Source organism: Ischnura elegans, chromosome 3 (genome assembly GCF_921293095.1).
Source record: "Ischnura elegans chromosome 3, ioIscEleg1.1, whole genome shotgun sequence".
NCBI classification, from domain to species: domain Eukaryota; kingdom Metazoa; phylum Arthropoda; class Insecta; order Odonata; family Coenagrionidae; genus Ischnura; species Ischnura elegans.
In genome coordinates this window covers 97,094,514-97,122,258 of record NC_060248.1, presented here as the reverse complement: position 1 = coordinate 97,122,258, position 27,745 = coordinate 97,094,514, and positions in this window count along the sequence as shown.

The following is a 27,745-nucleotide window of genomic DNA, read 5'->3' as shown; positions in this document are numbered from 1 at the left end:
CAAAAAAACTTTTCTGCGACTTTGTGGAAGTTCATTCTAATGATAAAATGAAAAAAATTGTTTTATCCCACAAATTTATTTAAAGGCGTGACAAGTTTCGACACAGCGACGTCGTCACCAGATTAGGTACCTTATCTGATGAGGATGCCACTGTGTCGAAACTAGTTACACCTTTAAATAGATCAGTGAAATGGATTAAAGTTTTTTCATTTTATTATCTGTGAGTCGTCGGGCTTGGGGTGGACGTGACCAAATATTTTCTGGGAGGGGAGACGGAGACTTGGAGGAGAGGAGAATGGTTATAGTGGTATCAAACCAAAAAACTCCAGGTAATTCCACAGTTGAGTCCCGTACTGCGAATCAAGCCAAATTATCAGCTCCCCCTATTGTCCGTTGGCCTGAATAACCGGAATCTGCCGTATAGCACACTTCGTTTCCAACAATCGCATACAATATGATCTATTCTTCATGTTGGAGCTCAAGTTACGCCAATGGGCCAAAGTACCCCAAGTTTACGGTTCTGAAATGAGTAGTGAGTCACCAAGTATTCATTCCGATAGTGAAGTAACAATCGGGGATTACTTTTTTCGCCACCCTAATTCCCATGAGGCTGAGTGAATGGAGAGAGAACGGGAACTTGGGCCGTATCAATAGGCGCCTCCCCGAGGGAAACCAATATCGCCTTCTCCGCTTATTCCACGCCCTCGAAATTACAGCGCACGCCATCCTTTTGTGTTTCGGGCATGTTTGGGTCAACACTGGGTTGATCAAAATATTCGCGACGCTAAGACCCGACTTCCCGGGGCTCTCAACGGCAGATTACTCTGCAACTGAGGTCTTTTTCGCCATCTAGGAAGGGTAGACTGGTTGGTTCCATTAGGATGGGATAATGGAAGGGAAAACTGGAACGGGGGAGAGAAATAACAATTTTCCACTGCCTTACTTTTTTTATGGATGGGCGAAAATGGAAGCTGTATCTTGAGGACGTAATAGTAGGTGGGGAAAAACTTGAGCAGTTAGAGAAATTCAACTATTTAGGCAGCACATTAGATGAAAACGGATACAATAGCAAGGACATCAGAAAGCTAATTGCATTAGCAAAGGAATTGTTCATGAATAGGAAGAAGCTTCTGAGAGGACCGTTGTGTAAAACTTTAAAGAAAAGGTTAGTGAAGATTTTGATCAGGAGTGTAGCTCTCTACGGTGAGGAAATATGGACACTTAGGAAGGAGGAAGAGAGAAGATTGGAGGCATTTCAGATGTGGGTATGGAGAAGAATGAAGAAGGTGAAATGGACAGAGAGGAGGAGGAACGACGAAATGCTGGACATGGTGGGTGAGGAGAGGCAGCTTTTAGATGAGATACGGAGGAAACAGCAGGTATGGTTGGAGCGAGTACTTAGCGGGGAGGGGATGCAGAAAACAGTGTTAGAGGGTAGAATGTTGGGTAAGTGAGGGAGAGGAAGGAAAAGAATATGATTTTTAGATATATTGAAAGGGAGTAGGTCTTATTGTGAATTGAAGAGGGAAGTGCTTCATGAAAAGGAGGCTTCCAGATTACTTCTTAAGTACTCCATTGAAACCTACCTTAATCGGTAGAATACTATGATAATCTTGTGGATAGTTACTGTAGGAGAGCGCGGTCGACTGCTCAGGGCATGGACTCTTGGGGGAAACCCAAGAGGTGGGGGCGTGAAGCCCTCAACGGAAAAAAGGCTTTCGGGCCCGTTGTAAAAGAGAGAAAATAAAGCAGTTGTGGTTTGAACCTCGAAGTGAGCGAACGTTATTTTGAATATCCTTCTCCAGCGAACCGGCGCTACATTGGCGCAGTCGGTAGGATTGTGTTCTCGATCCTGAGATTTTGCGTGCGGTTCGGCGGCGGCAGCCATGGCGGGTATGGTGATGCCGGAGAAGTTTAGTGGTGCGGAGGAGTGGGAAGACTGGGTCTTCCAATTTGAGACAGTGGCGGAAATAAATAAATGGCCTGAGGAGCAGAAGACGCTCTACCTGAGACTCTGCCTCACAGGAAACGCTCTCTCGGCGTTTCGTGATCTGCCGGAGGAAAACAGAGGGAGCTATGAAAAGGCGCGGGAGGCGTTGGGGCGGCGCTTCAACCCAAGGGAAGCGAGCGAGAAGGAGAAGGCGCGATTCGTCCAAAGGGCGCGCAACCCCGGAGAAGACATCGCCGCCTTTGCCACGGACCTCGGGCGCCTTGCTCGGCGCGCATACCCTTCCTGGCCCGAGGATGCGAGAAAGGCCGTAGTGCGCGACCGCTTCCTCGATGGGCTCGACGGGAACATTCGGGTGTGGGTGAAGCAGGCGAGACCTGCTAGCCTCGAGGAAGCAATCGGCGTTGCAATCGAGATGGAGGCAATCCATTTCGCCGAGTCATCCACCAGGGGAGTGAATGCGTTGGCGCCGGCGACGCTCGTCAGGTCACAGGATATCGGTGTGGGGAGTCGAGGGTGTGGTCGCGAGGACAGAGTGGAGGCCGCGTTGACACAGAACTCAGAGACAATGAGAGAGGTGTTGCAATTTCTACGAGGGATGGTTATGTCGAGTGGTGAGGACCACGACCCCGCTCCCGCTCCGGAGAGGCGGCGCCCTAATTCCAGTGTGAGGCGCAGAGATCGGCCGCGCTGTTGGATGTGCGGCGAGGAGGGCCATCTGAGGGCCGAATGCCCACGGCTTTCCTTCTCGGGAAACGATGGGAGGCCGAGGAGACGGTAACCTTCTCGGCCGCAGACGGAAAAGGAAACCGAGACACTACTTCACTGCCCGAGGGCGTCGGAGGACGCGGAGTTAAGGAAATTTGGACAATTTTGTCCGAGTCAGTGCCCCTGGTGCGCGGATCCGTTTCGGGGATCCCCGTCGAGATACTAATAGACACGGGAGCGGCAGTGTCATTGATATCGGAAGAAATATGGAGCCGCACCGAAAATTCGGGGAAAATCATAACAGACAATGTGACACTAATAACGGCGAATGGGGAGCCATTACGGGTGCTTGGGAAGGGTAAAGTGATACTTCAGATCGGAGGGGAAGAGTTCTCTCATGATGTGCTCATCGCCCCGCGCCTATCGAAGGGATGCCTCCTGGGTGCCGATTTTCTGCGAGCACATCAGTGTGACGTGGCTTTTTCCCGGAATTGCATTCTTCTCCGCGGAAAAGCGGTGCCTTTTCTCTCAAGTGAGGGAAAGTGCGAGTGGGGCTGCGCAGTGACGTTGAAGGAGAACGTTGTTCTTCCTCCTCACCACGAAGTGGTAGTGGAGTGTTTGGTGAGCTCGGACCCGGGGTTCAAAGAAAAAGAGGGGATAATCGAGCCAAACCCAAAACTTTTAGAGCGTTATGGCGTTTTCGGTGCGCGGATTTTGCATAACGTGAAGGATACGGTGAATATGCTTTTCTTGAATCCCTTGGGAGAGACAGTGACTCTATACAAAGACACGAAAGTGGGCGTATTGCACGAGTGTGGTCGAGAACAAGTGGAAACATGTCAAAAGCCCGTTTTTAGTCTGGAGAACGCGCATCTTCCCCCAGCATCTTCCCTCTTTGACTTAAACTGTGCCGATATTAGTGAAGCGGAAATAGAGGAACTCAAAACAGTGTTGAATGAGTTTTCAGATGTGTGCTCTCGAGGACCCTACGACTTAGGGCGTACAAACATTCTTAAGCACACAATAGAGACTAGGGATGTGTCCCCGATTCGGCAACCTCCCCGGAGATTGCCAACCCACAGACGCGGTGAAGTGCGACGAATCGTAGAGGAAATGATGAGGGACGATATAATCGAAGAATCATCATCTCCTTGGAGTTCACCGATCGTTCTTGTGAAAAAGAAAGACGGATCGACGCGATTTTGTGTTGATTATAGGCGTCTGAATTCCGTGACTCACAAAGATGCTTATCCCCTCCCCCGCATGGACGACATTCTCGATTCGCTCGCCGGCGCAACAGCTTTCTCCACAATAGATATGGCGTCAGGATACTGGCAGTGCGAGGTCGCGGAAGTTGATCGAGAAAAGACAGCCTTTACCACTGGTGACGGTCTATATCAGTTTAAAGTGCTGCCTTTCGGATTGTGCAACGGACCCAGTACATTCCAAAGACTAATGGACCTAGTGCTCGCGGGTGCACAGTGGAGGTCTTGTTTGGTGTACTTGGATGACGTCATAATTTTTGGAAGGGATTTTAGGGAGCACGTAGAAAGGCTAACAGATGTGTTGATACGCCTAAGGAAGGCGGGACTGAAAATTAAGCCTGAGAAGTGCCAAATCATGAAACCATCTGTGAAATTTTTAGGCCATATAGTCTCCAAAAATGGTGTCGCGACGGATCCTAATAAAATTGCCGCGATCACACAATGGCGATCTCCAGCATCCCTTGAGGAGCTTAGGGCGTTCCTAGGAACTGTGTCTTACTACAGGCGGTTTATTAGAGACTTTTCACAGATAGCCTGCCCCCTTCACAGGTTGACCGAAAAGCATGCCTTATTTAAATGGAGTGCAGAATGTGAAGACGCCTTTCAGACTCTTAAGCGAAAGCTAACGTGTTCACCGATTTTGGCCTTCCCGCGGATGGACTGCGAATTTACGCTCGACTGTGACGCTAGCGGGATGGGTATCGGGGCCGTACTCAGCCAGACAGAGGAAGGCGAGGAAAGGGTTGTGGCCTATTATAGTCGGACGCTCTCACGTGCCGAAAAACAATATTGTGTGACGAGGCGTGAACTTTTGGCGGTAGTAAATTCTACCCGCCATTTTCGCCCATATTTATTAGGCAAACGGTTTGTGGTGCGCACCGATCATAATTCCCTACAGTGGTTGAGATCGTTTCGAGAACCGGAAGGACAAGTTGCTCGCTGGCTTGAGCAATTGTCGGAGTATGACTTTTTAGTGGTGCATCGGCCGGGAAACAAACATGGAAATGCCGACGGTTTATCCCGGTCTGTTTGTAAACAGTGCGCTCGGGGAGAGGGGGAGCTGATTTCAGCGGAAATCGACGCCGTCTTAGAGGCCCCCAGTGAAAGCGTGAGAGACAGACAAAGCAAAGACCCCGTGCTGAGAAGGGTAATGGAAGCACTCGAAGCAGGAATTCGGCCGTCCGAGGGAGAGAGGAGGGGTGACTGCCCGAGGGCGAAGGCTTTGTGGACACAATGGGATAGACTAGTGTTTAAGGATGGGGCTCTCTTTCGAAGGTGGGAAGAAGAAGGAAGGGACGCCTTCCGTCTCCAGATAATTGTGCCTGCTGAGGCTAGGGACGAAATTCTTCGGGCTTTGCACGATTCGCCCGTCGGAGGCCATTTAGGGTATGAGAAAACTCTAGGTAAAGTGAGAGAGCGCTACTATTGGCCCTGATACACAAAAGACGTGGAAATTTGGTGCCGCACGTGTGAAGATTGTTCGCGTCGGAAATCCCCGCCTCACCAGCAACGAGCACCACTGGGTCATTGCCCGACGGGAGGACCGATGGAAAGGATTTCCATGGACATTTTAGGACCACTTCCTCAAACAAAGTTGGGAAATAAATATATATTGGTGGTCGCTGATGAGTTCACCAAGTGGACCGAAGCGTATGCCATGCATAACCAAGAGGCGGAAACAGTGGCGCATCATGTTAAGGGCTTCGTGTGCAGGTGGGGAGTGCCACGGGAAATCCATACTGATCAAGGACGCCAATTCGAATCCCGCCTCTTCCAAGAGATGTGTAAAGTGATTGGGGCGGTAAAAACAAGAACATCACCCTACCACCCACAGTCGGACGGCCAAGTCGAGCGGTTCAATAGAACATTATTAGCTATGTTGAGCCAGTGGACGGATATGGAATCCGAATGGGATGAGCATTTGGATTCCGTCATGCTAGCCTATCGGTCGGCCAAACACAGCAGCACAGGATTTACACCTTATTTTCTTATGTTTGGGAGAGAAGTGCGCCTTCCCATTGAGTTAGAGTGGGGGATCCCTGACGTGCAGAGGGGGGTGGCGAAAGAAGGCGACTTTGTGAGACGCTTGCGAGAGAGCCTCGAGAAAGCCCATGATCTCGCACGACAGAGGCTTGGGTCGGCCCACCTCCGGCAAAAAGAACAATACGACCGCCGGTGTCACGGTGCACCCTTTGAGGAAGGGGAAAGGGTATGGCTCCACGATCCCGCTACGGCAAGAGGGAAGTGTCGCAAATTCCATCGCCCCTGGACGGGTCCTTTCCAAATCATACGGAAATTGTCCGAGGTCACGTACCGAGTGAAGAAGGTGGATAATCCTCGCCGCCGCCTAGTGGTACACTTCAACCGACTAAAAAGGTGGGAGGAAAGACCGGGAGGAGACACGGAAAAGGAATGTAAGAATACGGACGGAGTTGAAGAGACAAAAGATGGGCCAAGAGAGGCCGAGACAGCGAGGGAAAAACCTGTCGTCCGCGGAGGGGGTGGATGGACGTTTTTCTCCATTCCACCAACACATGAGGGCCAAGCGACTCCGGCAGCGAGAGAGGGGCCACCAGCTGAATCGGTTATTGAGCCGACCATGCGATATCCCAGACGGGTGACAAGGGAACCACAAAGGTTTCAAGCTGGACTCTGAGGAAGGAGTAATTCCGGGGGTGGGGGGTGGTCTCTTTTCTTTTCCTTTCGTTTCAGAGGTAAGGAGATAAAGGCGCCAACTTTCCCAGGTCCGAAGACAGCGAAGGTTCCCGCTATGCTGACCGTCGCGAGGGCGCGACGCCTTTGAAAGGAGGGGGCCGTGTAGGAGAGCGCGGTCGACTGCTCAGGGCATGGACTCTTGGGGGAAACCCAAGAGGTGGGGGCGTGAAGCCCTCAACGGAAAAAAGGCTTTCGGGCCCGTTGTAAAAGAGAGAGAATAAAGCAGTTGTGGTTTGAACCTCGAAGTGAGCGAACGTTATTTTGAATATCCTTCTCCAGCGAACCGGCGCTACAGTTACAATAATTGAAATTCTACCTGCAAATGACCCCAGCGAAGAAAGGAGTTTCGGCTAAAGAGTATAAACAAACACCCTGCTGAAAATCATGTCTATCCTGGATGTGAAATCCGCGCACCATCCGCAAAACTATTCCGACGATCAAACTGCGGGTCACTCAAATGGAAGATTGTAGGGATAATCTATAACGTGAACAACTGCACTCTTTATTGAGAATTTCATTGTTTAATCAGAATCAGACATGGAATTGCTACACTGCACTCACTACCACGGCATATTCCTAAAATTATTTTCGACTGCAATGACGTACAGGAAAATCAATGAGGGTGAAGGCAGTTACCTAGGTATTCCGAATCGTAATCTATATTTAAAGATCAATGAGATATTAGAATTCCCCTTAAGCACCTATAAAACGGAAGGCATTCAAACCTAGCCCAAAGAAACCCGAGACTGAAGCCAAGACGAATTCCTGTTCCCATTTGGTTTTTTTATGTGCCTGATGAAGAAACTTACGAGGAGGATAGAGGAAAGCAGTAGATAAGCTAGAATTTTTATATTTTCCCAAGGTAATAAAATATGTGAGGCCTGGCTAAGATATCTTTGTCACAGATGGCGTTGAATAATTAAAGCGGAGCATTCACTTACGTGACAACGGTTACTTCCATGTATGTAATGGGATATCGGGTGGGTGTGGTGGTTAGCGTGTCGGCTTCCCTCACCATGGGCTCGGGTTTAAATCCCTGGAGTTGCAAATACTTTTTAAATACTGCCCGATCCCTGCTTGAATGCTGTGGGTAGGACATATCAAGCGCAACACTCCGTCCATCGGATGGGACGCTAACCCGTGGTTACTTGGCGCCTTTCGTTAAGAGCAGGCTAATGCCGACGTCGGGCTTCTTTCCACCCTTCCTTCCATTTCCTGTCCACATGGCGCAAATGACCTTAGCTGTCCGTCACCTACTCCAAATACCATACCTGTACATGTAATGTGATCATTAATATTACGAAGGGAAAAACTTGAATATGAAAATTCGCCGAGGAAGTCTAAGAAGGAAGTAAGTGTGTAAAATGAAGAATGATACGGAGAAGTTATTGGAGAAAAATAACTGGCGAGTGCCAGGGAAAAATGGAATATTGCAGCATACCAATTCCAGTATTTTTATGAAGCCGTTCACACAGACCGGAAATATCAATCGCGAGATTTACCAGCCACTTTTCAATAGCTCGTGACATATTTAGTGTTTTGTTTCTTTTCAGTCAGAGAATCCTAAAGATAGGTGGGAAAGATAAGTTACGGCGAAAAAAAATTCCCCATTCAGGCATTTTCTCGCAACGTCACAATAAGCAACCGCGAAAGTTAACACCCACTTTTCATGAGTTGGTGACGTCATTAGAGTTTTGGTTTATTTTTTCGATCAAGAAGATCCTTTCACAGCGGAGAGGCATAGGTAGAACGGCTCATGCACAAGAACGAGGAGTAGCAGAGACTTGACAACACGCTAGAAAGTTCATGACGTCACCGACTTAGCTGCAAAGGGTTAAAAGACAACAATTTGTAGCGGCAGATAGTACGAGAAGTAGGTGACGGATCTAAAAATGGAAAGAACAGGTCTCTTTATTTTTTAAACTATATCACAATGAACAATTAAAGAAAATTCAAAAACAAACCTGGCGAACGAGCCAATTGTTTATGAAATCATAATTAAAAGAGCGAATTGAATCATGGTGGTACTTCGCTTTCGTAAACACTGGAATAGCTGGGGAGAATGAAGCTTGAACAAATCGAGGCTTGGAAAACATTTAACCCATTTCGAAGCTTTCCCATTTGTTTTCCTGAAGCCTTCACGGGTTAATTAATGGTGCCCCAATTCCCTCAGGAACAAGCTCTTGGAATACGTCTCCCAGTTAGTGGTGTGCGGCTGGAAAAATCGGTTACTGAAAGACTGCAACTCGGTAACCAGAGCCTTTTCACAACTTAGTTACGGTCACTTTGTGACAAGACAATTGAAAGGTGATTCAGGGCATATCAATGGACAATGGACCAATCGATTCACCACACAACAGGATAGAGACTGATTTTGGCGGTAATGTAGAGGGTGGAATGAGGTGAGAAAAATATAGAGAATGTGATAATGCTGGAATTTTTTCGTTATCCATGATTGAGACATTAATGGTTGAGAGAGATTATGTAATCAAAAGGAGATATCTCACTGAATAAGTTATGGAAAAACATCCGTCAAAATCGATTTTTTGACCAATTGATTCTTACTCGAAATGAAAAGCTCGATTTTTCAACAAACACCGAAATTTGAACCGTAAGATCGATTAATCGAAAAAATCGACGGTTCTTTAAAAAATACACATTGTGCAAAAAATATTATATTTTCGAAAAAAAAATCAAATAAAATATTTGAGATTAAAAAAAATCTAATTTGAACTGCATTAAAGTCTTGGAATCACCGCTTGGAACTATTCAGTTTTACTAAAAATTTTAAAAAACACCAACTGACTGCGATGCTTTCTTAATGGTCGTGGGTGCTCTTTCCAATTTTACCGACCTTAAAGAGAGGTCGATAAGATGAAGATACCATGCGTCGGTAGCGAAGCTTCTGAGATCAAACGAAGTGGTCTACAATCGAAGTTGAAAAATCGACTTTGGATCGAAGCACGAAGATCAAGGCACGATATAGATTTCCTCGACCGTTGGCATTTAAAACTCGATTTTATTTTTTAATCGAAATCGATTTTTCCATCACTCCACTGCATATATGATGTATAGATGTGTTAGCAATCTAATAATTCATGATAAATAAAGGTCTTCATGGCTTGTGCGAAAAATCCATAGAGAAAAAAATCATTCGGCTTGACCGGGATTCGAAACCGGATTCCATGATATCTGGTCGAGTGCTATACTACACAGTTACGCTGCCAAGACGTCATTCTCCTCAGAGGAAATTTGTGGACTATACCGGACAAGGTTATCACCGGGACTAGCTACGGTTTACCTAAATTAGTCTTTATGGCTGATTTTCACTGTTTTAGGGCGAGTGACACAAGATATTGGGGACCGAACTTATGCAAAATGCGTTTGGCGTACATCAATACTACCTATGCCAATCAGCTATCATAGTACATGGACAATACAGTGCATCATTTAGGCATTATAGAACACTTATTAGCCACAATTGAAGAGCGAGCTCTAATATTTATCCCTCTACGTGATCCAGCTCGGTGAAATAGGATAGTAATGATAAACTCCACAAATTAATCCTAAATAGAAAAAATTATATTGACTCGGAGCTTGGAACGTAATTGGAGTCGTTAACCTCCCACCGATTTCCAGATGAAGCTAAATATTAGTTTTGTAAACGAGGCAAAGGAGACTTTCTCGTTAGGGATGAAGCCAAGTGAAACTCATTAATCGCAGGCTAACAGGAATTCCGTAAGGATAATTACTTCCGCGGTATCCATTGTGCTTTGGTACGGTCTCTGAAAATCCAGCGAGACAAAATTGCAAGGAAGCACACTTAAAAATTGCTTGAAAATGACTCTCTGGTTACTACTAAACTCTTCTTCAACTGTGATCTCACGGTGTAATTTTAATATTATATTCTCAGTATCAACCTAGTGTAAATTCTGAGAACAAGATGGAATTACCAAGGGTTTTAACACATGAGAGGACTTGGGGAAGAGGTTGACAAGTTGGAGGACAGAGGAGTCTGAAGAAATCGTCTTGTTGACGAGGCCAAAACTTGACTTGAATTTCATTGGCAACGGGAGTAAAGGCCTGTTTACATGGTAAATTAACCCGTACGAGTTAATAATGTATGAACGCGAGAATAGATACGAAAATGCATCGTGTATACCCACCCAACATGTGCGACTGTATGAACGGAAAATAGAACCCTTTCCTAATTCGGATCATGCATTCGTACATGTTCCAAAAATCATTCACGCAAACAGATATTAACTCTTGCGCGTGAATGTAACGTGTAAACAGGCCTTAGGAGTAAGTATTCTCAGTACGTAGGAAAGAAATATAACCGAGGATTTGCCATTTATGACACGGTGTTTCAAGGACAAATCGAGAGAAGCACTTTTTGGATGGCATCCAAAAACCTCTCTCGCCAGCGCAAAATTCGGTGAAAGCCCAGAACTTGCGCAGGGGCAAGAGGGTTGCGGAGTATACAAGACCGCACAATGTGGCTGCTGTAATGTCAGACGATTGTTTTTTCTTCCAAAAACTTCTTTATTTTCTTCAAACTACAGTTTTTAAAACGTTTTTATAAACTCGCTTTTTTGTTTGTCATCTTGTCCGGGTCAAATCTTATAGCTCTCTCTTCTATTAGCTAACAACCTGAAAATTTCAGGATAACTCTGAATCAGATTAAAATGCAATATTCTAACAATTGTATCTCGCTTGCTATTTGGAATTTAAAATTAAATATTGACATTAATTCAAAAGATGGCCAACAAAATTCGATGGCAGCGCTGCGATAATTTACAGAAACGATAATGATAGATTAATTGCAACAAATTTGCTGAATTCACAGTTCATTGAAAAATTAATAGAAAAAAAATACTTTTATTCTTTTAAGTTCGCGATAAATAAGTTTTTTTATAAAAATTTATTTTTATTTTGCATGATTATGTCTCACGACTTCAAATAACTTTCTCTCTTCCTTTTCTTCGCAGCAATCCTCTTACCCTTTCTATCTACAACTCCATGACAACCTTAAATAACAATATTTAAATTTCAAACGTTACACTGTGCATTAAGCTAATGCCGAGGCTATTATTGAGACCCCCCGACCTTGGTATGAGTCGTTAGGTGAGATAGGTATGTGTGCGTTTGAAACGTTTCGGAAGGTTTAAAAATGAACGAGACTTAAAAACGAACGAGCCGAGAAAGTCCCGATGCACTCCACAACTTAGCTGAGTCTATTAGCCCCAGGGAAATTAGTCTGCGTACAAACTCCCTCTTCCAGATATGAGGAGAATTTTGACTTACAAGCTCAGATCTGCTATAGATTTTATTGCGTGACTATAGAAAGAGGTTACAGGGATAAATAAATATGTAAAAAAATATGTACACGACAAAATACGACTGAGAAGTGAGAGAATCTGATTCAACCAATAGGTGGAGGTGAAAATCTAATGAAATATGACCTTAAGCAAGGAAGTGAAATTAAATATACCACAAAAAGAGAGAATAGGGTGGTTTCCTATTATTTTTTTATTGCCTAAATCGAAAGATTATTACTCCTGGAGTACGTATTTCACGCTTTTAGATTTTTAAATAACAATATCTATTTTTCGCGATTAAATGAAAAGTGAAAATTTTCAAGCGCGCGAAAACGCGACGCGTAACTATGAATGTCGGGAAATCTCTCCGTGCGACGTATTTCTGGTTCCCCCTCCGCCCGGTGAGGTGACCTTGAGGCGAGGCTTAGCGCTGATACGTCGCAGGCTGCCAGCGGGTAGCCTAGTACCCTGCTGGCTGGTAGCGCTTGGCTTAAATAAGGATTATTAATACCTTATCAAGGAAGGAAAACTTTCCGACCTTAGCCAGTTTTAATAAGTGATTATTAAGACATGTTTCCCTGAGCTCTGCGCCTCATGCATGCATTGGTAACCTCAGACGATGTATAACTCCTATCTTCTCGTATAGAAACTAGGTCCCTGTGACGTCACGTGGAGTGACATCGCATGGGCGCCAATCTGGCCCTTTTCAAATGAGGATAAAAATGGACCATTGCCATTCGTCTAAACCGGCATTTATAAAACGAAATAAGTTGTATATTATGAATACACTAATAGTGGGTAACGAATCGCAATTATTGCCTTTTGTTTTCTTTGATGAAGGAAACTACCCTATTAAGTATATGTAACAGCCAATAGAGAAAGAATAAATAGAAACGTAATTAATTGAAAAAGGAAATTGAAGGAAGGAAAATAAACGCGCTAAAATTCAATGAAAATACAAGCCATCCTTAAATAAATATTTGACGAGAAAATGGAATTGGAACACCATTAGGGAATTCATAGAAAAGCAAATACTGATGATGAATCGTCTCTGATCTTGCGCTCTCTGCCAACTTTCGATAAAATAAATTAAATAAGGAATCTGGTTCAAAAACTTCAGTTGCCGTGAGAACCCAGGAGAAAACTTGTGACACATTGATCCGTGGAATTACGGTTAAAGTATTTACTATAAAACTATGAGTAATTATGTGGTTTGCATTATAAACTTTATTTTTATTTTATTCCGCATATAATAGCATCATATGTATGTAATACAAACGGATCAGTGAGTTATGCAGGGCGTTTCAGTAGGAATCCGCAATACTTCATGTGGTGGTGGTGGAGAGAATTTGAAGAATTATTTTCAGTAAACATGGGGTCGCAACTTCTTAGTTACTGAGCTATGGTAACACAAACATTTACTTGTTTATGGACAAAAAAAATGCTTAAAATTGTCTCCCCTACCACCTCCTAAAGTATTGCAGATACCTTACGAAACACACTGAATACGTACTGCATGACCGAGGCATTAAAAACAGTTAACATCGGAAAAATACCGGAAGCATACACGGCATGTTTTCCAGCACGTGGAATCATATTAGAAATTGGATTTTCTATTAGAGCACCTGGAAATATCATTTACTCCAAAAAGGTGAAATATTTATCAATCGTTTCAAACTTTCTGTAATAATAAGTAAAGTCACCGAAATTGACCAGATGCTCTTTCCCAAGAGCTTTCGGTTTCAGGAGACTTAGGGCCCCCGCGCACTGGCAACTTTTGCAAAGCAACTTTTTAGTTGCTTTGTGGAAGTTCAAATGAGACACACGGCATTGACTGTGGCCCCGCGCACGGGCGACTTTTTAGTTGCCACAACTGCCGTGTTTTTAATAGGGACTTCCTCAAAGCAACTAAATAGTTGCTTTGTAAAAGTTGCCAGTGCGCGGGGGCCCTTAGACGTGAATCTTTCAGAAATGTCAGAATTCAGAAGGAGTAATGGAATGCTTAATGGATTAATTTATTAAATCAGGGGAAAACGTTAAGAGGTATACCTTCTTTATGTTTGCCATTATTATTTAAAGAAGCTAAAATTAAATCAGTTACTTAAGGAAGAATTACTAAAACCGAAAAATATGATTGTAAACACTTAGCGGTATGATTTTCCTCGGAATGAACTTCTAGCGAAATAAATGGAAAAAAACATTAATTCAACTTTCAAAGAATGTACCACCGATGTATTGTCAACATTGACTAGCGCATCATCTTCACTGCGGGTGATGGCTTTGTTTACCTAATTAATGAGTCATGCTGGTCGCTTTTTAGAGAGAAAGCGACCAGCATCGGTCGGGAAACGTTGGGGCCACCAGAAAATTTGACGCGTCGACATAGCCCAAAAGTTTTTATTCGAAATGACGAGTATCCGCGAAAGTTTTAGCGAAAAACTAAATAATGAGTATTTGATTTGAACCAGAAACTTTCGGAGCAAACGATCTAGTTACCACTGCAGCAAAACCGTGATCTCTTCCTTGAACGCAAACTAACTCGCGAAGACCATTCGCTTAAAAGGAAACGACTCAAAAATCGACGAACATTAAATAAAATGGTCCAAACGCTCGTCAGCGTTGATAAAGGCCGCAGTAAAAGCAACACTCGACGAGGAAAGGGCATAAGTTTTTATTGAGAATTACTTTGAATCACCGAAAAACAACGACCAAACACAAAAAAATCTTCCATTCATCACAGCCCAATCGCCTACTCCGCCGATAGCATTCCACCAAAAGGATTAACGGAATCTGGCAGAGGCAGTGAAAACGGCTCAATGACGTTGTAAATGGACGCTGGCAGTTTTGGAACGGAACGCGGTGGCAAATGGCATGGTTCGACAACGTGAGGACTTAAACGCTGTTCACCAGGGGTTCCAGAGCGAGAAATATCCGAACGGCAGCGAGTCCGACAAATGAGTCCGAGGGGCATTTGACACCGCATCCAATTACCGATGAGATGTCGCCTTCTAATTCGGGCGGTAGTCCGCGAAGTTTCACGAAGATCTGCACTTCGGCCGTCAAATAGACGTAGATGTCCCGTACATATCAAGAGCAGCATCATGTCTACGGGACGTTGCGGTCGAAAATCTAAAAGCGAAATTTGTTAGTGTCACAGCCTGTTTGATTGTGTGGATTACAGAGCGAGCTTTAGTTGTCCCGTGTCTTTTAACTACCTAGACATGAAACTGTTGATGCCATGTATAGGTGCACCTTTCACCCAATCATTTTTTTGTCTACATAGGGTGGTTTCCTATTATTGTTCATTGATTAAATTGAAAGATTATTACTCCTGGAGTACATATATCTCGCTTTTAGATTTTTAAATGATGATATCTGTTTTTTGTGATTAAATGATAAGTGAAAAATTTCAAGCGTACGAAAACGTGACGGCTAAGTATGAATGCTGCGAAAAGCCCGTGTGACCTCTGGCTGCTTGCTGCCAAGCATGGTGGTAGCGTTTAGTTCCTTGCTAGCAGGTAGTGCTTGGTTTAAATAAGGATTATTAATACCCTATCAATCAAAGAAAATTCTCTGACCAAAGGCAATTTTAAGAGGGGATTGTTAAGGGATGTTTCCTGGAGCTCTGTGCCTCAGGAATACATTGGTATTCTCAGATGATGTAAAACTCCTATCTACTCGTATAGCATGTAGGTCCCTGTGACGTCATGTGGAGTGGCATCGCATCGGTGCCAATCTATCCTTTTTCAAATGAGGTTAAAATTGACCATTAACATTCGTCTAAACAGGGATTTCTAAAAATCAAATAATTTGTATATTATGAATACACTAAAGGTGGGTAACGAATCGCAATCAATGCCTTTCGTTTTCTTTGATGAAGGAAAATGAAAGGAATGAACCCTATTTGGCTAGTTTAACATGTGTAAAATGCAAAAGTTTGGTATTAGGCAAGGATATACTCACATGTTGTACAAAGGACTTGTTTGTATTTACTTGCTACAATTGAAATATCTCAGGTTTCAGTTCATGTCATAATTTTTGACCAATTCTTGCAACTCTATCAAATGGACCCTATTCATGTCCTGTTGCATTGAACAACCACCAATGACTTTCTTTCTGTTTAAGACTTTTCTCCAAGTCAAATATCTGAAATGTTTTTTTTAATTAGCGGCTGACTTTTCTAAAATATATGATTTATTTCTCCATATGATTTCTTTTTACTCTTTTGTTCTTCTATTTGATTCATCCTAAGAAAAGCATGTGCAGTGTCCTGTGAGAAATCATCTGAAGTGCCTGCATACCTTAGCTATTATATTCCACACAGGTTAATATTGATATCTGTACTTTTTGCCAATCATACGGTTGTACTTAATCTGGAAGAATCACACTCCAATTCTCGGGAAAGTTTAAATGAAGCACCAACTCCACACCAATTAGTGTTACCGACTTCTCTTTTTGAATAGCTTCCCTTTCTTTTTTCCAGATATGGTGATGATAAACACCTTTCTTGGTTCAATCCTAAACTTCAGCAATGAATTTGTCTGAATGAATGTTTTGTCTGAATGATTCTCAATGGCAGTGAACACATCTCGCTGATTAGGAGTTACACAAGAACAATCTTTATCATCATCCAAGTAAAATGAAAGCACAATGTTGATTGAGCACAATGAGGAAGAGGATGCAAGCAGTATACATCAGAATTGCCCCATATTCCGAGTTGTTTTTTAGCTCTGCATGATATGTCAATCGTATGTTTGGTTGAAACTGGAAAAGCAGCCATATTATGTTGTTTAGATTAACTTGTGGAAAAGAATGATAAAATTTGAACATGGTCACTCATAGACATTTCACTCTCGCTTCTTCAAAAGCTGCTGAGACATTATTTTACCATGAAGTACATACTTGACATTTATCACTTTCATTAAGTTAGTAAATTCTTGTCTAATATGAAACTTGCATTTTACACATGTTAACAAGCTCTACTTAGACAGAAAAATAATTAGGTGAAAGTAGCACCTGTGCATGGCATCAACAGTTTCATGCTTGGTAGTTAACAGACACGGGACAAGTAAAGCTCACTCTGTAATCCACACAATCCAACAGGCTGTGACACTAACAAAATCAGATATAAAGACATACAGTACTCAAAATCTCACCATAAATGACTTCATTGTGTGTTTCCGAAAAACCTGGTCAATTTCAAAAATCACTGTAGTGTCTTTAGAAGAGATTGACTTTAGTGTCTCATTTATGCATCCACATAGTCCATCGAAATGTTCCACATGGCCCAAAGTAGAAGAAAGACTTATGTGAAGTGCCATTGAAAAATACTCTGTGCAAATTGCGACTCATTCACCGTTTCCAGCCAGTAGCAGTGGGTGTTTGCACACATTGGAAGCCATGGAAGTAAACAAGATTGAACTTGCTTTCAGTCAATAGATGTAACCAATCATTCAGATATGAACTTTTCACTGTTATGAATGCTAAGTAGAATGAAACGGCATTTTCCCCCCTTGAAGGTATGCAATCTTGGTGTAAAATAGTCGTAAACACGCCTAACTTTGACATGCCTTAAAACAAAAAGTATAAAAATACTACCTTTTTTTATTTTTTTAATTGAAAGCAGAACATTTAAACTACCCGCTGAGAAATTTTAAAGAAAATAAAAGTTGGCCTTTTTTAGTAATAAATTGTTAAATAATGACTAATGTTTATTGTTTAAACAAGTCCTATTTGTTTATTATTGCTTAAAATGATTTGCAAGTTATGCCATAATGTGCATAAATGAATTCTCTTTAAAATAAAACATTAACCACTGCTTTATAGGCCATGGTTCCTTAGTAATCAGCATTTATGTGATTTTTCATTTTTTACTCTGAGGCCTGACACTGCAATGTTCAAGGGGCGGTAACTTTATGACGGTTCAGTTCTGAGCAGAGATAAAGTCATCGTTATTCATCATAAGGATACTGCTTTCACATATATAAATTTCAGAGAAATCGGTGATGGTCACCTGACACCCCTCTGCCTGATTTGAGATGAAATCCCCCCCCTAGATTACGAAACCCGGCTCAGAGTCACGTGGTCACTAAACCTTCGTCATTTTGACGACGCTATTTTTTTACCTTCCAATCAGGTTATTTTTGTGCTTCAAACAAAATAACTTAAGTTTTATCACAGTTTAAAAAGTTTTATCACAGTTAATGCATAATTTAAATTTTATGTCTTATGTCTTTCATTGCAAATATTTTTTAAATTCTTTTTACTATAATTTTTAACAATTATATCTTATGCAAGATTCTGGGGGAAAATATTTAAAATACCATGAAATACGTATTTTTTATTACAAAACGTATTTTTCATAACTTTGGAAATTTTGCCCGTCATCATAATTACGAAGGTTTAGTGATCCACGGTTAAGCCGCTGCTGCCCAGTATTAAATGCAGTGGACACATATCTTCTCTCAACCCTTTCTTCCATCCATCTATTTATTATCTTCATTACCACGATTTATTATAATGGCTCTCTTGTTCGTTTGCGCTTGTCCTTCCAGGGAAAACCTTGCAACTCAAAATTCTACAGCTTTCCGATTAGCTGGAGCGCTTAAATTTTCAGGATAGCTCAAAAGTTGATGACAATACAATTTTCTTACACTTTTACCTCGATCGGGATCAGAAATGAAAATTCAGAAATAAAAAATTGAAATGGAGACTACTCTTAAAAATGAGCGCCAAAACCCAATAGAGGTATGGATTCGTTTTAGGTTAGACGTGGTAATGCAATTAATTTAATAAGATAATTTAGATAGCTTAAATAATTTCCTTGAGTCAAAGATTTTAAATTAATTTTAACTGGAAACAGAAATTCACCACACACAGTGCAGCATCGAAGTAAAACTAGCTAGACAGCAACTCGTGCGTGAATTCATACCGTTGGAGATTATGTGACGAAGTACTGTACATTCACATAGGTAGGTACCCACTTAGGTATGCATACCTAGTATCCGACCCTATCTCACATTTTACGCAAACACTGAGATGGCTACAGGACATGACAAAATTCTTTGAGCCTCGGGGGTACCATAAAAGTGCAAAGGAAGGCTTTTACGTCGAGTTCAGAGGCGAGCCTCGCAGAGGCTAAGCGTACGTGGGCCGGGGCGGGGAGAGGCATTTGGGAGAGGCCGGCCTTTGGAGAGGAGGAATGTCCCTCAAACGGTCGAGCCATCGCAAGCAGCAGGGAATGGCGGGAATCTCTGGCGGGGACTGAAAGGACAGGAATGTTATGTGGGCATGGAATTGCCCGAGGAGAAGCACCAAAGTGGATGGCTGGTGGCTCGCTAAGGGAGGAACAGGGGTTACAATTCGAGGGAAGAGTGGCCAATCCCTTTGACGAAAACTCTTCCTCTTTTCTCTTTTGAAAAATCTTTTGAAAAGCTTTTAATTTTCCGCTTTTTTTCAATTTGATACTTAAAAGGGTCGAGTCAAAGTTCCAATATAACTCGCCACCTTGTCTCAAATGTTGCCATACAGGAGAAACGAGAAATCGGATGGGCTGCAAACTTGCATTCTCTAATAGTTGGCACGCAATAACAATTCCCGGTCACTACGAAATAAAACTTAAAATTGAATTGCCAAAATAATAAAATTGATTTTATGTCGAATTTAAATTTTAAACCAAAATAATAGCATGAACATATTACCTATTATAGCACAGCAAGAACAAATAAACCCAAAATCTCCAAACAAATCTTTTCGGAGGGATTGGTATGATCTTACCACCTCACTTAAGGCTAAGTTCCGAATACCCTGAAAACATTTGTCTATATGTATAGAGCCATGTATGTCATTTGCAAAGCACCAGTGACTGACTACCTATTTCCAAGGTAATACTAAATATAAATGCAAGAGTTTTACCACATTGCTACGCAACGCATGACGATTTATGTAAATAATGCGGAAAATTATTGATGTATATTAAATATACACAAAATATAATATAAAACCGAGAGTTTCAGTAACATATATTTGGTTAACTTTTAGCCATTGTATTTTAGATCATCAACGCTTTACATTTTAGACTATAAAATCCTCAAGAATTCAAGAAATATTTCATACCCTAATTTATAGGCACGTGGATACGTCTGAAGAGCGCTGCTCAGTTTTATACCATATAACATTACAAAAGTGCTGAGATTTCGTGAAAATTCAGTACTGGATTTAAATCAGGCGTGCAGTTAAAATTTCACCTAAGGTTAAAATTTAAAAATTTCCACCAATTAATATTCAGAACATTGACATGAATAATGGCATATTTGCGTAATTAAAATAATTGCGATAAATTGGTTCTATCACATAACGCACGACACAGATGGATTCAATTCTCCGAAACACTGTTTAGTCCACATGAGCTCTACGTCTCGTCAAGGGTAGAGTTGGAAGTTCACCTTTAAGTCCTCCTAACGTTGGTATAGCTCATGAACGTGGCTCCATCATAATGCATACTTCAGGAAAATCTTTTCACCACGCTTTCCCTGGAGTAGGTTGGTATCCGTCTCGCAGCATGAGGAAGGTAAACAATGGCCCGTAATTCCCTCTTTGGAAACTTATAAGAAGGCACCAAACTTTCATACCCATACAAAATTTTCAAGTAGGCAAACATCTGCTTGTATCCGGCACGGGAAATTGCGAGAGCGCAGAGCCTGCCTAGGGGGCGTTGAATAGCATTAAGCCAGTTAATAACGGGTACTGAGTTTAAACTAGCAGTTATAAAGATAAAAAAGACGCGGTTTCAATATCAGTACTTAATGAAAGAGAATACCCATATCCTAACTTCATAAATTTCCGTCTAAGTCGTATTAAATTCCGCAGTCACGTTGTCTCTACTAAGCATCCTAGAAATAACTCTTTGCTATGAATAAATTCCATTTTTAGGAGCCATGATTAGCCAAAAACCAAATCCAGCGTAATACAGGTATTATTTGCTACAATGGCTAGTGGTTGTAGCAATTATTCCGGCGTGATTCCCGTTACCGGTAGTAGATACAGCAGTGACTAGTTGTTATTTCAATCTGATGTAACCATTATTCTTTTACTCAGCTATCTGAAATATCTATAACCATGTAATTTGCTACTTCTTTCGTCCTACTCCAAAATAGTTTCCATCAAATCATATTTTTCTCAAATAGAAATTGAAAAAGCTCAAACAAAATAAATTGTTCGTTAAATTCAGCGTTTTAAGAAGAAAATGCGTTGCAGAGAAAGACAGTATTGAAAAATTTTACGGGCTTAGTATTTATAAAATAATAATATTATATACGTAATTCATAAGCTCATTAATTAATTTGGATAACTGATATGAACACACCAGCACAAATTCCCTCTCTTGCTGCGGTTATTGGAAGAAAAATAAGTAAAAGAGAAAAAATAACGAATTATCCCACAGGTGGCTTGTCAGAACGAATTAAAAAATATATCGACTTCGCCGCGGAAGAGAAACACTGGCCAAGTTATGAAGAGCATATTTTTTGCACTGCGTGCGACATAATTCAGGAGTTAAGCTTGAATTTTCAATGGACTCTTGTCGATGAACTGAAACCAAAGCATCCGTGCCATAAGGTGAGCTTTATCTCTAATTTACACATTACGACATGGATTGACAACGGGATTGTACACAAATGATGAATAAGTGCATTTCTGAAATAGAATATAATTTGAAATGGATAAAAACTGTCAATTAAAATATGTAAAGGATATATATTGCAATTGGAAACAATACCCAGAGTAAAAAAAACAAGGACATGTATGCACTGATATAAAAAGTCAACCGCGGCTTAGGCAGAAGCATGGGGTTGAAGTGCGGCTTCCCTGAAGCCCTACACATAGATCAGTGAACATATGTAGAAATAATAAAGGATGCTTAATAGCGTAAGTGGTCCGTGGATAGATTTCCTACGCAGGTAAATTATTATCATAAAAATTTATTTGACTTCATCGCCGTTTACGGTGCAGACTTAACATTAAAATTAAACCAAAACACAATTAAATACGTGTTACCTGTATTGTGTGTCTTTCGGTAACACTAAAAAAATAAACTGGAATTTTTAAAGGAGCAACCAAAACCTGGATAACGATGTGTAACCGAGGCGATATCTGATAGAGGTAAAACTAGAGGAAATTATCCCATTTGTTCAGGATAAAGAACTATGATTAAACCAAAATGAAATTTACTCAATTTTGAGCAGTTTTCTGGCCACTTGGGAAGCCACGCAATGTGTAAAGTGAATGAAAAAAGACGATATTTTCCATAATGAAGAACAAAAATGGTAATTTCCATATTTGTTTATTCAACTCTCAGCAACCGACCATGGTTTCAACGCATTGTGTCATTCTCAAGGTACCAAATCCAACGTCCATGAAATCCAAGATCCGACGGCAACCGTCGCAGTAGTAACCGGATATGAAGAACTTCAATACTAAAGACGCATAACTAAATAAATATACTAAAAATTTGTCGATTCTACACAGATTTAAATGGCAGAACCTCGAGATTCATTCTCACTAGAAAATACTCCGGATGCTGATTCGAAAGGCACGGTTCAAGAAACTTTCTTCTAAACTCCCAGACTGAACCGCACCGTTAAAAAGAGCAAAATGATAAAAAATTAATCTCCCTCAGTCGAAAAACATGCACGGTTCAAGAAACTTTCTTCTAAACTCCAAGACTGCACCGCTGAGCAGAGCAAAACGACAGCTTTGGGTGTCGGTGGAGCAGAGAAAGCCCTCTCGAGGCATGCCGACGAGTGCGCGGTTTACGGCACCCTAACGACCCCACGGAAAATAAATAAAAACGATGTTGGGAGGGGGATGTTCGCTGAGGTGAGAGTCCCGCACTCACACACACACCCACCTTCCGCACCCCTTCAAAACACTCCGCGGCTCCTGTCTCTCTCTGCGCCCCCAACGTGAGGAGCAGCGACGCACGCACCCGGGGCGAGCGGTCTTTGGCCGACATCCCTTCTTCTCGCCTTAAAAAGCACGGGCGGAGAGGAGCAGGGCATTCATTCCCTCGGACCGGTCGATAAAATTTGATGGAAACGGAGAGAGAGAGGGAGGGAGGCCGGTGACTGTGTGGCCGCGAGGAAAAAAGAAAGGTGAGTTTCCGACCTCGGTCGCCAGATTGAAAAAAAAGAACACGCACCAAAGGATATATTTCACGCGCGTAGGTAATGCGTTCGCTGTGAAGATGACCAACAGGCATCTCTCTTGTTTTGTACGACCTCAGAAACCAAATAGACAATTATTTAACTTGGCGCATTTAAATAGGCCACGTCTTGAGACATGATGGCCTGATGAAGACAATCGTCGAGGGACAAGTGGAAGGCAAGAACGGAAAAGGAAGACCTCGAACAATATATGTATATGGAACAAGTAAAGAAGGATGTGAAAGAGAAGAAATATGTAGGTGTGAAAAGATTAGCTGATAGGAGAATTGAGTGGAGAGCTGCGTCAAACCAATCCTAGGAATGTTGACCAGTGATGATGATGATTTAAGTATAACAGGACTAGCCGCGTTAATAACTATACGGAGTCACCCGCAATGCACTAAATGTGTATCTGATATAGTTCCACAAATTTCCGCATATCATGTTTAGCTTAAGTGGCTAAAGCGTTCACCCGAAAATCGGGGATCCTGGTTCGAATCTCGGTCACGGCGAATTATTTCTTTTTTCTCTCTGCAGTTTTCGCAAAGCTCGGCGTCAGTCGATTTATTATGACCCGTATTAAGCAGTGTAAATGTGGCATACAGGTATCGTTGACGTTGACAACCCTAAAAATTGCAATATTTACCACGGTTACGGTTGTTATTGAGTAGTAGTTGTTGATGGGTCGTTGAAAACTGAATTGGGTCGATATTATTGCAATTGAAGAAAGTGTGTAAAGAGACAAGATGAATATTCACACAAAGATGGAAGCTTCCCACAAGGAGAGAGAAAGAGAGAGTCCGGTAAGCCACTGACTGTGGCCGCGAGGGAAGAAGAGATGTGAAGTTTCCGACCTCGGTCGCCAGATTGAAAAAAAGAGCAACACCAGAGGATATATTTCAGGCGCAGAGGTAACACGTTGTCTGGAAAGATGACCAACAGGCATTCTCTCTGATTTTTACATTTTAGTCGGATTATCAGTTTTAGTTGGATTTTGTTGACAACAGTTCCTTCGACCTGAAGACCCTGGCTGCAATATTGATGAAACTTGTGTCAAAGATAGCTAACGTGCGTGGTGGGAACCCGAAGAAAATGCAGAAATCATCCGATAAACGCCGCGAAAATATTTAAACTTACAGCAATCTCACAGGTTTTGTGCGAATCAGAAGTCCAGCTCACAAACTAAGTATAACTCAACTCGGAGTAACTTGATTTATTGTGACCCGAATCAAGATGTGTATATATTCTGAAGTAGAAATGTAAGTATTCTGAAAAAATACTCTGAATAGAACTAAATGTGAAGTAATAAAAGTATTGTTGAATTTGGCAATCCTAACAATTGTGATATTTACCACGGTTACGGTTGATATTGAGTTTCATTTGCAGTTTAGTTGTTAAAAACTGAGTTGATTGATACCATTGTAATAAAAGAAAGGGTGTAAAGAGAGAAGAAGAATATTTATACAAATATGGAAGCGTCCCACAAGGAGAGAGAAAGAGAAGGTCCGATAAACCACTGACTGTGAGAGGAAAGAAGAGAGGTGGAGTTTCCGACCTCGGTCGCCAGATTGGAAAAAAAGAGCAACACCAGAGGATATATTTCACGTGCAGAGGTAACGCGTTTGCAGGAAAGATGAGCAACAGGCATCTATGGATTTTTGCGACTCTTGAAGCCCCGCTCACAATAACATAACTCGGCGTAACTTGACTTATTACGACCCATATTTAGAAGTGTAAATGTGGCATCCAATAGGGTGGTTTCCTATTATTTTTTTATTGCCTGAATCTAAAGATTATTACTCCTGGAGTACGTATTTCACGCTTTTAGATTTTTAAATGAATATCTATTTTTCGCGATTAAATTAAAAGTGAAAAATTTCAAGCGCGCAAAAACGCGACGCGTAAGTAGGAACGCATTTCTGGTTCCCCCTCCTGCCTTGTGAGGTGACTTTGATCGAGGCTCTGAGCGCTGATAGGACGCAGGATGCCAGCGGGTAGCTGAGTACCTTGCTGAATGGTAGCGCTTGGCTTAAAAAAGGTTTATTAATACCATATCAAACGAAGAAAACTTTCCGACCTTAGCCAGTTTTAATAGGTGATTATTAAGACATGCTTCCCTGAGCTCTGTGCCTCATGCATGCATTGGCAACCTCAGACGATGTATAACTCCTATCCTCTCGTGTAGAAACTAGGTCCCTGTGACGTCACGTGGAGTGGAATCGCATGGGCGCCAATCTGGCCTTCTTCAAATGAGGATAAAATTTGACCCTTGCCATTCGTCTAAACCGGTATTTCAAAACCCAAATAATTTGTGTATTATGAATACACAAATGGTGGGTAACGAATCGCAATCAATGCCTTTCGTTTTCTTTGATGAAGGAAACTACCCTATTATCGTACGTATACCGTTGAAAAAATGATAATTTAATTAAAACGATAAAAAACATGTATAAAATTAAAAATAAACAATGTACAAGAGGGTCAAATGGATCGACCCTCGAATGAAATATATGGAACAAGTAAAGAAGGATGTGAAAGAGAAGAAATACGTAGGTGTAGAAAAATTAGCTGATAGTCCAAGCAAGCCAAAGCAAAACCAAAGTACCTAAGCAAGGACGAGAAAACGATACATAGGGATATAGGTTGACCATCACGGTCGCCGAATTAAAAAAAAACACCAGCGAATGGTTTCTCACGAAGAGTATATTTTCAAATACCAATGCGGAAAATTAAGACATGAACCTCGCAAAATATAATCTGAGATGATTTTTACCAGGCAGTGGCGTAGCGAGGGGGGAGTTCCGGAGGGTCTGGAACCTCCTCCCCCCGAAATATAAAAATACGATTACCTTGCTTCATATTTAAGCAAACAAAATATTGAAAAATCATGTATAGACAAAAGATTTTTTGAAAAATGAAGATTTTTTGATTATGAAAAGTGTAACAATTAGTTTGAAACCCTCTACTTAGTACCCTGTTTTAAAAAAATTTTCCCCCCTAGTTTTGGGCCAACCCAAAACGAAATTCCTGGCTACCCCACTGGTGTGAGGGAAATATTACCAACCACATCCTTTGACAAGTATTTGGAACCGTTACACGAACACCATGGCATATAATTAAAATATCAATGCATTTTTTTCGCGAATGAAGTATGAAGTATTTGTCGAATGTTCATTAATGATGAAATGTCAATTAAATCGTAATGGAAAGGCATCAAGGAATAAGAAAATTAGCGAGCGCAAAAAAAAAAACGATTAACAAATGGTGCATCTTTTAACCACCTACTTTTAGAGGAAATGAAAAAAACAGCGCTTATTAATAAAGGATAAATTAGCGAACAAGAGATGGCGGTTTTTGGTAAAAATCAATTTCCTTTTGGGATCACACAGTTGAAACAAAGTTCCTAACATAAATCTTGATATAATGGATGATCCCTCATCTAGGAAAATAGGGCACGGGAAAATAAAGGGGTAAATAGCATGAGTAAATTTCAAACTTGGGGTTCATGGATTAGAGATTATACCATTTTGTCATTAAAGACCTTCCGGCAACGTGAAATAAACCGCAGTGAATAAATCACTCGCCGGGGAGGGGATTCAAGAGAATATGGCCAGATACCGCGATGGAAACTTTGATCAATGAACTCACGGCTGGCTGGTCGTACGGTTGGGGACGCCCCGAGAGCTGTGAGTTTTATTTATGCATCCATGAGCAGGCGAGGGAAGTTTCCATCCAATAGACTGCTTAATGCACTTTGCCGATGGTAAAAAAATACGAGAATGAATTAACGTTCCTTCATCTTCCCCAGGGACAGGTCACAAACTCGGGCTTGAAGTAAAGCGTGCTACCCCTGTCTCTCCTCCAAATTTTCATCATTCTCTCATTCAAGTAGGTAAGGTGGCGAATACGCGATAAAAAAAGAATAATAATCAATCGCTTATGCCATTAAAATATGTTTAGCCGTCATGGATGACATCCTTCGGGGTGAAAAATTTGGGCGTGGGTACAGGTATTCTAGTTTTTCATATATTTTAAACATTTACTTTTATCCTTACTTGTATTCATTTTTAATTTATTACTGAATTATTTTTTCATTTTTAAAATATTATTTTAACATTATATGCCGTGTATATGCGATATCAAAATTATGCACTCATTTTTATTCCAATCAAAACTTTTTCAAGACCTACACACCAACACACTATTTTAACATTATCTTTACTATTTGTAGCAACTGCAGCGCCATTGTCATTTAATTAACTGCAATTAACTTGAAAATAAAAAAAAATTCTGGACGCAGAAAATATAAGGGATAAAAAGCGTCAAAACTTAATATTGAAATAGAAAAACACCATAATCAAGGAGTAATTTTAGATTTATGTTTTCATGATTTTCTGCTTCGGAAAGCGCTACTTAATAATTTTATTGCAGAGAACACTATTTCAAAGCAGTGGAGTTGGTAGTGAAAAATGCTGACAAGTACATACTATATATTGACTGAGTAGGAACTCAATTAATAATTGAAAGGTGCTTACTCGGGGTATTAAAACCACTTACAAATGAATCAAGGAAAAGATAACGTTGAAC